The following is a 16,028-nucleotide window of genomic DNA, read 5'->3' on the forward strand; positions in this document are numbered from 1 at the left end:
AACTACCTTATCAATGTTTGGTTTTATTTAGGAAAGGTGAATCCTCAGGTCAGATTCTACATTTCTGGAGTGATTTCTGTTTTTATTTTTTAGGTATGCAAGATCTGAGAACGTTTTTCCACATAAATAAGTGAAGGGGAAAGGAAGTAAACCATAAGGGCCTCTCATCTCTCCCTAGCCTCTCTTTCACATGTACTTGATTTGTTTTATAGCACCTCTCACTGTAGGGTGTCAGGGAATTTTACAAGGGACTACAAGGTTTAGGATTCACATGTCATCCACACTGGTAGGCATTTTCTAAGAGCACTTGGTCTGGAGAAGCACAAACTTAAGATTCAGAACACAGCACAGTGATTAGCGATGACGTAAGCGCAGTGCTTAATTTGTAAATAAAAATGTGACGGTGCCCAAAGCCCTCCTCTTAAACGTGCGGCTGGTGCAATTAAATGTTAGAACACGGAATACTGAGGCAGCATAATCCTGAAGCCATCTCGGGACTCTTCAATCCATATAAAGCCACTCCCGGCCACTTTAGCTCACTGTAGCAGCTTGGTAGTTTCTCCCTTTGTGACGCTTTTTCGTTTTTCCTTCCTCCGTCTTTCCTATATGTGTCTTTTGCTTGCAGCAAATGCTTGAGGCAGAAGAATAAGCCCCAGCCCTCAAAAATAAGTGCCAGTGCTCAGCACCGGAAACAACAAGCACAAATTAATCACTGTGTTAGCAATAAGAATGTATTTCTAGACAAGCAAACCTTTTTTAGCAGCATAAGGAAAATGAAAGACTAGGAAAAAAACAACTTTCTAATTTGTGCCATGCGGTTTGCATGCAGCTCTTTAATGGCAGTTCACAGCTCACTGTGCTAGATTACGAATATGAACTGCATAGTAACAAAAGAATCTCTCTGACAAAAGCAGTAACCCATTGTGCCATGCACATAAAAAACTGTTCTTTGCATGATACACATAATTCGCAGCAGGCTTATTAACCGTCTGCACTACCTTTGAGTCAGAACTGGCACTGCACAAAACTCCCATCTCTCCATCAGATACATTAAGCACTTGGGTTAGCTTGACCCTTTTATTTTGGCAGTACAAGGAGCTTTGCAAAAACTGCTCAACAACGGAAGTAATAAATATGAAAATACGCATGCACCTGTTTGTCAGAGGCCTCAGCTGGAGAAGTGCCTTTCTCCCAGCCCAGGCCTGCTGACCCCCTCGGAATGTGTCAGGGACCCCTGGGGTTCCGCGGACCACAGGTTGGCAACCACTGCTCTAGAACATCTTTGGAATGCAGTGTATGAATACTATAGAGTTCATATATTTCTTCTGACTTCTGCTTGTCCACTTTTTCAATCTGTCCACTAGATTGTACTACTTCATCTTCAACACAGGTTACATTTCCAGTAATATCAACATTAGTATAAAATTGTTGTTTTCAAATGCATGTATAGCTTCTTTCACTTTATTGACATCTACTAATTCTTGTCAGATTGTTTTACTTTTCACAGGAACTCCATGTACTAGAAAAATTAGTGGTTAATTTATGTATTTTCCAACACCTACAGTATCAACACTTTTTTTTACATCTAGGGCTACTCTTCCCTTTAGACATTTTTGTAGTTCTGTTGTTGGCAGTTTCCCTGTTTTTGACTCTATTAGAACAATTGCTTGAAATGGATGTACAATTTGTATTAAAATTGAGTCATACACATTTAATTCATTAAGTTCATCTGGCACAGGTACCAATTCTAATTTGTTATGAGTTGCTCTACCTGGCATTTTATTCTCTTGTAAGTTATCATAACATTACTTCCATATTATTTGCTTTGTGGCTAAATCAAAGGGTTCTTCTATAAATAAATATGCACCAAATTCCTGCTACCTATCATCATCGAGTTTGGTTTTTGTAATGAGTACGTCGACAAAAGACACAAATATACTCTGGTTTCTCAGAACACACTGAACTGAACTGAACTTGTCTGTTTGTTTTCTAAATTTTTCAATATTCATTTCTGTGTCTCTACAGCTTCAATCAGTACCTAGTCATTTTCCCTATTCATTTCTTCAGGGCCAAAGAAATGGAACTCCGTGGCTTCAAAAACTTTTTCAACCTCTGCTATAGTACCATGTAAGATAGCTCTATTCAAATCTCCTAAACATAAAGCTGGATTCTTCACATAATATAGTCTCATTACCAAATTTTGCATAATTGAATGATGCACAGCTAGCATTCTAAAGAGATGAAAATTACTTTGACACACTTTCTTTGAAAGACATGCCATTAAATGCCCGTGTTAGTTAGTATATTTTCTAACTCTGCAAAGTTCTAATTCTTGAAGAAGTTTCATTTTTATAATGTTCCCCATGACATTTTTTTAAAGAATTGTTTCAATTTATTAATTGACTCCTGACAGATACTACAAATTCTGCTACACTTCCACTTGTACACAGGAGCCTATTTATGTCTTCCTTGTAGTTCTTCAGGTATTATTTCTTTTACATTTATAGCAACTATCTAATTTTGTACAGGATTACCTTCTTTCACTTCATAACGATGACCAGTTGTGTTAACTGCATGTACTAATGCATTTTCGTGGAAGTAACTCTCTTCATTAAAAAAACTGTTCTGTACTAGATGTGTGCGTCCAATCACCTTTAAAAATTTGCAAAAAAATACTTTTGTTAATAATTCTCTTTATTAAACTTCTCTTTCTCATGGACATGACTGTTTTATCTACTGTCTTCATTATATTTAGTAATAAAATAAACCGTTTCCTATTCACAACAAATGCTTTGTCAATTACATTCTCAATATGATGCTTTTGTTTTATATTAACACTTCTTCTCCTATACTTCATCTTCTTCCACAAATTTTGAATACTCCGTTTCGAAACATTTTTACTCTTAACTCCTTAAATTGTTGCTGTCTGAAAGTCTGTGGCTTCATATTGGATTTGCTAATTCTTATAACATCCATTTGTTGGAGTTCATCACAACATTCCGAATTTCCACTTTTAATTAAATTCTTCCTATCATTTTGCATTTTATGGCATATTTAAAAAAAAATCCTTAGTACTCTTACCAGTATCTATTTTTTTGTTTTGAACATTTTCCACCTTATTTTGTTTTTTACTGTCAGTTTTGGGCAGGTAGTACAGTTGTTTCTTCTTTTCTTCTTTTTTTCTCTTTTGTCGCCATTCTCAATCTTTTTACTTAAGTAGTAAACAATACCTGGAAACCAAATAACAAATTGATTTACACATATGGAAAAAAGTCAACAACAACCTTTTTTAATACAAAGTTTACTTCATAGTATATTTACAAACATACACTATGCCACTGTTTCCCTGTATCTGTGAGACTATGGGCAACATTATGACTTTGCCCGTCTTTTGGTAAGACTGCCATGATCGAAGCTGCCAAAAGACTTCCATGATGGAGGTATTTCGAGCACTGTATTAAGAGTCACACACTGAAGGCCACTAAAAACAGCCACAAATCTGACACCGTCAGGATACTGGAGGGTGGGAAATAGGTGGTTCTACCACCAGCATTGCCAGCCTGACAACCTTCCACCCACCAGATTACGACCCACAATTCACCACAACTGTTCTTCCATGGCGGAAAACCATTGGCGGTCTGAACTGCTGCGCTCAAAACTCACCTCAGACAGCACACAATACCAGTGGACAGTTTGAAAACCCCACACCTGATACACATACACATACCAGACACACACACTCACTGCAGTATATAACACACCTACACACAACCTACAATCCTTTGCGACAAAAAAAACACAGAGACAGCGAGGACCCATAAACTTATTACTCAGCACATATGCACCATAGGCACGTATTCACTTCACACTCAGCACACACTACACAACTGCACAATCAACACTATACACACCTCACTACTGCACACAAACACCACAATCAACCAGCACATACAACCAAACACCCCCCCCCCCATCAAGGACCCTACACTGTGCCCTTACACACACAACACCCACCCCCACCCACAACACAACCACCATGTCCCATCAAAAGCAACCACGCTTCACAGACAATGAGTTGAGGGTCATGGTCAATGAAATCATCAGGGTAGAGCCACAACTGTTTTAAAGCACAGGTACAGGATACAGGAAAATTGAGTTATTGCAGAGAATAGTCGACAGGGTCAACTCAGTGGGCAACCATCCACGCACAAGGGAGGACATCAGGAAGAGATGGAACGACCTAAGGGGAAAGGTGTGTTCCATGACGTCAAAGCACCAAATTGCCGTGCTGAAGACTGGTGATGGGCCCCCACCTCTTTCCCCAGAGTTTCCACAGTGGGAGGAGAAGGTCTTGGACATCCTGCATTCAGAGGGTGTAGCAAAGTACCATCTTGCCTGGCATGTTACCCCCATTTGTGTCAGTTTGTTTTTGCCTGTCTCACTGGGATCCTGCTAGCCAGGACCCCAGTCCTCATAGTCTGTGGCCTGAATGTGTTCCCTGTGTGGTGCCTAACTATGTCACTGAGGCTCTTCTAACCAGAACCTCAGTGATTATGCTCTCTCTGTCTTTAAAATTATCGCTGCAGGCTAATGACCATTTTTACCAATTCTGATTGGCACACTGGAACACCCTTGTAAATCCTTAGTATATGGCAACTAGGTACCCAGGGTATTGGGGTTCCAGGAGATCCCTATGGGCTGCAGCATTCCTTTTGCCATCCATAGGGAGCTCAGACAATTATTTCACAGGACTGCCACTGCAGCCTGAGTGAAATAACGTCCACGTTATTTCGCAGCCATTTTACACTGCACTTAAGTAACTTATAAGTCACCTATATGTATAACCCTCACTTAGTGAAGGTTAGGTGCAGAGTTGCTAAGTGTGAGGGCACCCTGGCACTAGCCAAGGTGCCCCCACATACTTCAGGGCAAGTTCCAAGGACTTTGTGAGTGCGGGGACACCATTACACACGTGCACTACATATAGGTCAATACCTATATGTAGCTTCACAATGGTAACTCCGAATATGGCCATGTAACATGTCTAAGGTCATGGAATTGTCCCCCCATGCCAAATCTGGTATTGGGGTGCCAATCCCATCCATCCCCGAGGCTCCAGCATGGACCCTGGGTACTGCCAAACTAGCTCTCTGGGGTTTTCACTGCAGCTGCCACTACTGCCAACCCACAGACAGGCTTCTGCCCTCCTGGGCTCTGGGCAGCCCAGGAAGTCAGAACAAAGGATTTCCTTTGAGAGAGGGTGTTACACCCTTTCTCTTTGGAAAGAGGTGTTAAGGGCCTGAGAGGAGTAGCCTCTCCTGGCCTCTGGGAATGCTTTGAAGGGCACAAATGGTGCCCTCCTTGCATAAACCAGTCTACACAGGATCAGGGAGCCCCCAGCCCCTGCTCTAGCGTGAAACTGGACAAAGGAAAGGGGTGGTGCCCAGAGCTCCTCCAGTGTGTCGCAGACCTCTGCCATTTTGAATGCAGAGCTGTGAGGGCACAATGGAGGCCTCTGAGTGGCCAGTGCCAGCGGGTGACGTCAGAGACCCCTCCTGATAGGTGCTTACCTGGTAAGGTGGCCAATCCTCCTCTGAGGGCTATTTAGGGTTTCTCCTGTGGGTTTCTCTTCAGATAACGAATGCAAGATCTCACCAGAGTTCCTCTGCATCTCCCTCTTCGACTTCTGCCAAGGATCGACCGCTAACTGCTCCAGGACACCTGCAAAACCACAACAAAGTAGCAAGAAGACTACCAGCAACATTGGAGTGCCTAATCCTGCCGGTTTTCTCAACTGTTTCCTGGTGGTGCATGCTCTGAGGGCTCTCTGCCTTCACCCTGCACTGGAAACGAAGAAGAAATCTCCTGTGGGTCGACTGAATCTTCCCCCTGCTAACGCAGGCACCAAACTTCTGCTTCACCGGTCCTCTGGCTCCCCTCTCATCTTGACGAGTGTGGTCCCTGGAACACAGGAGCTGGATCCAAGTGTCCCCGACAGTCCAGTGGTCCATCTGTCCAAATTTGGCCCTTGTTTCCCCACGCCAGACAGTAATCCTGTGTACTACGTGAACTGCACCTGCTAAGGCTTCTGTGCACTTTTGCAAGGAATCCTTTGTGCACAGCATAGCGCAGGTCCCCAGCACTCCATCCTGCATTGCTCAACTCGCTGAGTTGACCACCAGCTTCATGAGACCCTCCTTTGTAGTGTTGAGATGACAGCTGTGCTCAGATTTCTTGAACCCCTGTTCAAGTGCTTCTGCGGGTGCTGCATGCTTCTGCGTGGGTTCTCTGTGCTGCTGAGCGCCCCTTCTGCCCAGGCAGCATCCATTTTCTTCAACCGCGACCTTTGCAGCTAGCAAGGCTTGTTTGCAGTCTTTCTGTGTGGAAACAACTCTGCATCCTCCAGCACGCCGTGGGACATCTACTGTGCAAAGTAGAAATTCCTGGCATCTTCCGTTGTTGCAGAATCTTCAGCTTCTTCCACCCAGAGGCAGCCATTTTACACCTTCATCTGGGGTTTAGTGGGATCCTGCCCTCCTGGACACTTTCGTGACTCTTGGACTTGGTCTCCTTCCTTTGCAGGTCCTCATATCCAGGAATCCGTCTTCAGTGCTTTGCAGTCAGTTGTTGTCCTTGCAGAATCTCCTATCACAACTTTAGTGTGTTTCTGGGGAAGTAGGGTCACTTTACTCCTACTTTTCAGGGTCTTGGGTTGGGGTATCTTGGACACCCTTAGGCCCATGTTTATACTTTTTTTAGCACTGCATTTAAGTTTGTATTTTGTAAGTTTGCGCCAATTTTGCATAAAAAAACGATGCAAATCCGGTGCTAAAAAAGTATAAATATGGGCCTTAGTGTTTTCTTATACTCCCAGCGACCCTCTACACACTACACTAGGCCTCGGGTCCCTAAGTGGTTCGCATTCCACTTTCTTAGTATATGGCTTATGTTGCCCCTAGGCCTATTACATCCTATTGTATTCTACAGTGTTTGCACTACTTTTCTAACTGTTTACTTACCTGATTTTGGTTTGTGTGTATATTTTGTGTATTTTTACTTACCTCCTAGGGGAGTATATCCTCTGAGATATTTTTGGCACATTGTCACTAAAATAAAGTACCTTTATTTTTAGTAACTCTGAGTATTGTAATTCTTATGATATAGTGCCATATGATATAAGTGGTATAGTAGGAGCTTTGCATGTCTCCTAGTTTAGCCTAAGCTGCTCTGCTATAGCTACCTCTATCAGCCTAAGCTGCTAGAAAAATACTAATCTACTAATAAGGGATAACTGGACCTGGCACAAGATGTAAGTACCACTAGGTACCCACTATAAGCCAGGCCAGCCTCCTACAGAATGCCTGACTGGAATACCAGGAGGACTAGACTCTTGTAAGTAACTAACACACCCCTGGCACAAAATCATCCGGTCCAGCATGCCTCCTCACCACCCAATCATTCCCTAATTCACTCAATCTTCTACTACACCCCCCCACACAGTCTCTGCCAAGTGCATGGTTAGTACTGCCAATCAAAATCACTACAACTCCCACAATGCACCTGCCCATCACCATCAAAACCTGCAATGTGCACATCACATCACATCACTTGCATGTATGACTATTGCACCAGCTACACCAACTGGATGCTTCCACTGAGGACCACCGCATGAGAATGCCAGGAATGCTATGGCACAACACAATGCCAAACAACATCAAACACAGACACAGCACTGTCACTAAACCAATGGACACTAACCTAGATCAACAACCCTGAAATGGACTTATCTTGGGCAAGAAAGTAAGAAGGTATACTACATGCACATCATGCACAGACAGGACAAGCAATCTTGCATACACATATAACATCCTCCCACTGGGACACCATGCTGCAATGTACAGCCATACCCACTCACAACTAGGAAGCCTGAATTATCACCTGCTAACAGGGCACACCTATCGTGTGAACCATCACACAGGAACAGGACCCACCCACTGAGCTAAAGTTACCAAGCCTGTCCGACAACAACCCCTATGGAGCATGGTACATATGTCACAATCCACTATCCACAAACTGTGTTAGCAGTGTTGCACCTGGCATTTCTGGGGATCAAGTCAAGCCACTGTATGCATCAGACAAAGACACAACCATTCACGCCTCCACCATTTAACCCTCTCTCACTCCATCCACAGGTACCCCTGCAAGTGTGACCATGGAGAGGATACCAGAGACTGCGAGCTCTCCTCAGGATGAAGGCCCCAATGAGGACAATGCCACTGAATGTCTGAACAGTAACAACCTACCTGGCCCATCTGGTACCCCTGGTAAGTCTACCCCCCCCTGCCTCACCCTGCCAACATCAACCCCCTGTGCCACCCTGTGGCACCAACATCACAGCCAACCCTTCATTCCCAAAACAGTCCGAAGGACTGTTCAAACTATTGTGTGGCCCACAGTACTGGGACCTGAGTCGACCCCTCACACCCAAGACAATGAAGGTCCTGCTGACATTGGGAGTGGCTACACTGTGCCAGGGGCACAGGCATATGGCGGCAGGGGGCATAAGAGGGAACTTGTGGCTGGCAAGAGGACAGGGCACCCAAGGCAGTCACCTGACCAGAAAGCCATCTCCCAAGTCCGTGGGGCATATCAACAATCTCAGGACAGGATGGGCCAGATCATTGACATGTTGGGGGGGAAACCAAAGGCTGTAGAGGGAATACCACCAGGCAGTCATGCAGCAGTGGTAGGCCCACAATGCCACCATGGTCTCCACTGCAGGGGTGCTCAGGGACGTTAACACCACCCTGCATGCTTCCTCCACCCACCAGCAGGCCCCTTCCACTAGCCACATCACATCTTAGCCCTCAACATATGTGGCAGCTATTGGAATGGAGGCCCTGTCAGGGGAACCACAGCCCTCAGGCACCTCTCCCTCTATAGCTGAAAAAAATCCCGCAAACGTGTACGTCCACCCAGACATCTGGCTGGAGCAGACAAACCCCACTGCCAGGAAAAGACCTTCTCCTGATGTTTCTTCCTTGTGTGCCACCCTGTTGACTGTTCAATTACATTTCTCCATTTTCCCATTTCCCCTTGGACACTCGACATGTGCTACCTACAGCTGTGTCACCTACTCTGATGATTTCATCCACCAAGAACCCATTCATCACCTGTTGGACAATTAATGCAAAATAAACACTAGATCTCAGCAAATGCACATGTGCCTTTATGTGTACATCTACAAATGTTTGGTCAGCAAAATGTTATGTGGGTATGCCCCCACTAAACCAACAGGCAGTGTAATGGGCAACAGAGGGAGGCATCCTCTGCAGGAGACACAGTACAACAGACATGTCCCAGGGCAGATGTAAAGAAGTCACTAGTCCAGCCACACACCAGAGTATATCCATTTATCCAACCTGTAAAAAGACCATGACAGAGACTTCCATCAGGATAGTAGGCATGGTGGCACAAAAAGCACATATGCAGTTCATAGTTGTCGTGCCCAGTGTGGATTGCCAACTAAACAGGGCACCACAGATGTCACTTCTACATCACCAGTCTCAGGAAATACATCACAAAACACTGTAGCTGGCATCAGTCATTGGCAAAACTCTACTCTGTAAACAGATACCAAAGGCTAATGAACATGAATGCCTCAAGCAATAGGTAGGAGAGGCAAAGATTCACAGGACACAGTTACTCACTGGAATGACATGAGAACAGGAGAATGCAGGACACATAACACAATACTGGCCTGCCCCTAGAAGATGTAATACTTGCAAGCTGCATAGAATACACACGTTAGAGATGAAACATTTCAACTCTTCACCTTACATGCAATCAGTCACCTCCCACAACACACACATAGGGGAAGGACCACTTTACACCACCACTGATGATCCAAATCAGAATGACCATTGACACCAAGCAATGTGGAAACACAACACTTGCATATACACACACACAACATACCTATATGTTACTGATAGTACTGATTGATGTGCTCTGTCCTAGAGTCAGTTGCACATTCATCATCTGCCTCCTCATCACTTTCCATGTCTGCATCACAAGTCACTGGTCCAGCTGTCTCCTCGTCATCAGCTAGTAATGGTATCTGACGTCTCGAGGCTAGATTGTGGATCATACAGCAGGTAACTGTGATCCGGCATACCTTTTTGGGAGTGTAGAGGAGGGCACGTCCAGAGACGTCTAGGCACCTGAATCTGGCCGTCAATAGACCAAATGCCCATTCAGTTACACACCTCGTCCTGCTGTGGGCCTCTTGGAAACAGAGTTCCCCTTCAGTGGCCTGGTTCTTCACTGATGTCAACAGCCAGGGTAAGTTAGGATAGCCAGGGTCACCTGCTGTGTGCACAGAGGTGGGACCTCTTACAATACAGGTACAGACACAGAAAAGAATGTGATGACAGGTGCCATAGCAGAAACACACATCCAAATGCAGACATACCTGTAAGGCAAGCCCTCTTTCTCTGTGGACGTGCCATCATGTGGGGGACATTGCTGTTCCTCAGAATGTAGGAGTCATGCACAGATCCTGGATGTCACTTGGAAGATGTACTTGTCTGCCACAAACACCATCTGAACATTGATGGAATGGTAGTTTTTCTGGTTCCTATACACCTGTTCATTGTCCTTGGGAGCGACCAAAGCCATATGGGTGCCATCTATAGCCCCAATCACATTAGGGATGTATGTGTCCTATTTCATAGAAGTCTGCCTTCACATAGGCCTGAACATGGGCTGTGACCTCACTGCTGCCAAGCCCACTGTATTCTGAAAGGAGCCTGTGGCAGGAAAGTGTAGCACTGACAGGTCTTGGACTGTGGGAGGGATGGCATAGGGATTACGTATGGCAGGTAATAGATTTGGGTCCAATTTGGTACATAGATCTATGATGGTTTGACGATTCAGATGATAGGTCAGGATGATATGCCTGTCCTCCAGGGTTTCACGATCAACTAGCAGATGGTACACTGGTGCATATCGCAATCTCCTTCTGACAGGGCATCTAGGATAGAGAGGAGAGAATGTACAAAGTGATAAGCACTACACACAGGTTAGCTAAAGATATCCTTATTGCACATGCCTAACACTGTAGACATGCCTCGCACTGCTGAAACACAGTATATTGGGCATGCTGAAGCAGTATTGGCACCATCCTTGCTGCACATTGCTGGCTGTGATCAATAGTTTTTGTCACACATCACATGTGTAATGTTCCATATGTGGTACACTGAGCTGTCTTGCACTGAACATATATGTAGTCATGCTATATACCCATTTGATTACACCTCCTATGAGGCTCTGACTATCTGGACATGCACGTCATCTGAAAACCGGCCATGTGACATCACTATGTCATGCATGTCACTGCTCTGAATTCTGGTCAAAATACGTGCATGGCACACTTTTTTAGCTGCAGCAAGGCATGATATGTGCATTAAATGGCAGCCGCCTGTCCTGCAGCACAGAACAGATGGAAGTGCCCTAAGTCCACCAGCGTATGTTGTCATGGCGATAGGCGGTCACAACCTCTGTGCAACTTCTCATTGTTTAACATTGCTGTCTACGGGTAACGAGGACCAATGGCGATCACCACCAGCGGTGACTGTCCTTTATGCGGCAGCCATGGCCACCATTTTCTGCAGCCTTGCTCACTTGACTTCTGACACTCTTGCAAGCAAGACCTCCACTGCTTGAGCTGCTGTGTACTGTCTCTAGAAGCCACCATGTCACGTCCTGTAGGTGATAAGGCCCCAGCTTTCACCCACAAAGAGCTGGAGAAGCTGGTGGATGGAATCCTACCCCTGTATTATCAGCTGTATTGTGCACCAGAGGAGCAGGTGAGCCCAATGCCATACTGTGATAGGGGTGGGTGTGAGGGTGAATGGCATAAGTGTATTGGTCAGGGAGTACATGCATGCAGGGGGCATGGGGTTAAGGCGTGTGAACCATGAGGATGGGTATGTTTGGGCATTTAGTGTGTCTGATGTTTATAGTCCACTGCTGTTAGAATGGTGCCAGTCTACATGACTTTCTTCTTCTGTCTGTGTCACCCATGCAGGTAAACGCCCATCAGAAAAAGGGGGTATGGCGTGCCATCGCCAAACAAGTGCGGACTTTGGGGGTCCATAGCCGGCGGAGCACCCATTGTTGCAAGCAATGGGGGGACCTGAGACACTGGGTCTAGAAGACCGCGGAGGCCCAGCTGGGGATGTCCTCCCAATGAGTGAGGGGTCCTGTCAGACCCTGACCCCGCTAATGGCCTACGTTTTGGCAGTGGCCTACCTGGAGGTGGATGGGTGTTTGAGGGCTGCACAGCAGCCACAAAGGGGTGAGTTCTGACTGTATCCTGGGACTTGGCAGGCCTTAATTGGGATTAGGTGCCTCACTTCAGGCAAAGTGACATTGTTGTTTATGCTACATGTTTATCGACATTTGGTAATGGGTATTAAGCACCCTGGCAAAGTATCTTTCGTAGATGTGCTTCCATTCTTTACTGTCAGTGGATGTACATCTCTCACATTTCCATACCTCTCCATGTCTGTAATGTTGAGATGCACTGATGACTTAGGCACATGTCTGACTCCATCCTGGCCATACAATGGAGTGTTAGAATCACCCTAAGCATCGTGCATGACCAGCTCCATCCATCTACATTAGTGGCTCTGAGGTGTCAGTCCACTACCATGAGTGTAGCCTACCTGCATGTGCTACTGTTTGACTCTCCTTTTATCATTGGGACTATGTACATCATGTACTGTATCTGGTATTTACAGATTTGGGACTGGCATTACAGTTCCACCACAGAAATGGCCCTCCTGGGACAGGAGTATTCCCCAGATAGCTGACTAGGAATATATAGGTCATCTGCTGACTGTAGGGTATGTGTAGGTGACCAAACTGGGATACTGAAACATGTTGAGGCCTGATTGCATAGATCATGCTTTCCTGGGAGCTATACCTGGGGGGTGTAGCCTTTGAACCTATGGGATGGTACTAGAGGTGGTAGGTACCCTGGAGGATCCCTAATTTGTCACCATGGTGTGTACATGGCATGTATTACAAAGCCCTAGCAAATCCTATGCTGCAATGCTGGGCAACTGCCTACATCTTGTCATTGTGGATATTGTGGTGCATATCTGTTGGCCTGTGACTATTACAGCTTGACTTGGCCAATAGGTAGTGACAGATTAGGAGTGGTTTGGGTATTGCATGACACATGGCATGTTGATGAGATTCAATATTTGTATTCAGTCTCCTCAGGCTGCCTTATGTGGTCGTGTGATGTATAATTGGTGTACAGCCAGTGGTGTTTGTCCATGTGTGCCTAAGGAAAGCAAAAATGTCCCCTCTGAAATGTGTGTTGTCTGGGCTCAGTGATAGGTTTTGCCATTTGTGGAATGGTGTGTGTGAGGCTGGAGTTGTCATGGTCCGTAGTCAAATCAAACTGGTGTACCCGCATGTGTGGTGGCATTGGAAGTGGTCCATGATGTCATATGTGTTTTCCAGTGGCACATGTGTTGTGACACTACACTCCCTGGAAGTGTTTGGATGTGTTAAATGTGGTAAAAAGCCAGTTGTAGATGCACTTAGCGGTATGCTGAGTAGTGATATATGTGTTGGGTGTCAGCTGCACTGGCTCTGTGATGGGGTCTGACTGTTCACATGGCTATACCACAGATTCACATTGTACACATCAGATGTGAACTGTTTGGGTGTCTGACTTGTAATAGCTAAATCAGAGTTGTTCTTTATAATGGCATCACTGTACAGAGTGGCCAGCCATATAATATGACAGATAGGTGCAGCATGGTCTGTGAGTGGAGTTGTCTACACTGTGATTGAGATGTTGCAGAGTACATGGACTAATCAGGTGTTGTTACTGTAGAGGGCTGAAGTGTTGTGTTCAGTCAGCAGAATACCCAATGGGTGAAAGGGGTATGGAGAGGTAAGATGTGTATTTAGGCATACTATTGATACTGCATCCAGGGCATGCTGTGCCAGCTAAAAGGGCTTTGGTTGGCATCATGGTGATGACTCTAGTAGTGCTGTCCTATTTAGGTATTGATGTAGGTGTGAGAGTCGGCATACAGGTGTGGGTAGTAGTGACATGTAATGACATGATGTAGGCAATGTGTATTGGCAAATGTCATTGGCTAGCTATGATATTTATTGTCACAGATTAACATGTTTAGCTGTGAGTATGGGAGGTATATGTCGACCCTTTCCCTCTATCTGTCTCTCTCTCCCTCCCTCTCTCTTTCCTTGTGTGCATCAGCATCATCTGGCGAAGGAGGAGGGGCACAGGTGATTGGGGAAGCAACAGTCCATGGGACCCAGCAAGCTGCCACTAGCGAGAGCGAGGGACCCAGTAGGATAGAGAGCGAGGGGAGTGCGACAGGGGGGACTGGATCTACCACCTCTTCTTCAGAATCCTCCTCTGGTGGACACTCCATGGCGATGGCAGACCATTGGGATCACCTCAGCACCATCCTTGTCTGCCACCCCCTTACTACCACTGCCCTCCCTGTTGCTCCCCACCTAGTTGCCTGTGCCCACTCACCCAGCAGTGTGGGCATCTCCTTCTACATAGGCACCTCTGCCCCTGCTGCAGTCAGCCCTGCTGCCCTCAGTGAGGAGGCTATTGACCTCCTGATGTCCATCTCTGTTGGTCAATCCATCGTGAATGTCACCCAGGGACTGGCAGCTCAAGTCCAACAGAGCAATGCATTCCCGGAGGGCCCTTTCGGTGCCATGGCTGGCCTACAGAGATCCTTTCAGGCTCTGGCCTTCACTCTGACAGCAGCCAGTCTCCCTTTGTCCTCCGTCCCCCCTCCAACTACCTCTTCCCAATCCCAAACCCCTCTCCCCATACCCATCCAAAAGCACAAGTACACAGAGGTATGCATCCATCTCAACAGACAAGGGTAGCTCAGACAAACACAAGCACCTAAAGGCCCACCACTGGCATGCACAAAAGCAACATCCACCTGCAGACACACTAACATCCACTCCCTGCACTGACTCCCCCACCAACCCCTACTTCACATACACTACACCAGACACACCCGCAGCTGCCAAACCATCATTCACTGATCCAGCCACCAGTCTTAGATTACCCACAGTCAGCACAATAGCAGACCTGCAGACATCCACCCCAGTCACCACATCTGCAGCCACCACAACCACTGATACCCCCACATGCAGCACATGTACCATACCTGCGGACATCATCCCAACAGACAGCCACGGCATCTAACAGCACCTCCTACTGCCCTCCCAAGACACCTAAATGCCCACACTCCCCCACCCAAAAGACACCCACCACTCACAAGCATTCCACGCAAGCAATTGCACCCTAGACATCCACCAAGACCACATATCACAACCACTCCCTTTCCCTCCACTCCCAAACCCTTTTGCCATGACTGCCCTCTTCTGTCTACGAAACTTTTCCTCTCTGAGTTTTCCTTGCTCCCTACCCTTCTCCCACCCCTTGATACCCCCAAGCGCTATGTGTCCCTCCACAAGTTCAGCCCTTCCACCTCCAATTCCTCCCCTGGTAGTGTCCATGCCCCTCCCCCTGCCAAGAAGTCTGCCCCTCCCAAGCCCAGGCCCAAGGACCCCCCTCCCAAGCCCAAGCCCAAGGACTCCCTTCCCAAACCCAAGCCCAAGGACACCCCCCTCTCAAGCTCAAACTCCTCCATGCTCCCACCTCATCCCTGAGGTGCCTGCCTGCCCCATTGATGTCCCTACCCTGTGCAGGCCATTTTGCAGTCAGGAGTCAACCTCGGGCACAGTGAAGTGCCATTAGTGCGTTTGACACTTTGAACTGTGGACTGGTCAATGGACTCATTACTGTACATAGTTATTGTATATTTTCCATTTCACATTCTTAATACATTTGGCCCAACCCAGTGTTGGATCCAATGGTAACATACTTGTCCTGCCTTTCTTTCTACAAGGCTGGTAGGTGTTTGTGGGCTTTGATTTGTGTG

Source organism: Pleurodeles waltl, chromosome 6, assembly GCF_031143425.1.
Source record: "Pleurodeles waltl isolate 20211129_DDA chromosome 6, aPleWal1.hap1.20221129, whole genome shotgun sequence".
Classification (NCBI taxonomy): domain Eukaryota; kingdom Metazoa; phylum Chordata; class Amphibia; order Caudata; family Salamandridae; genus Pleurodeles; species Pleurodeles waltl.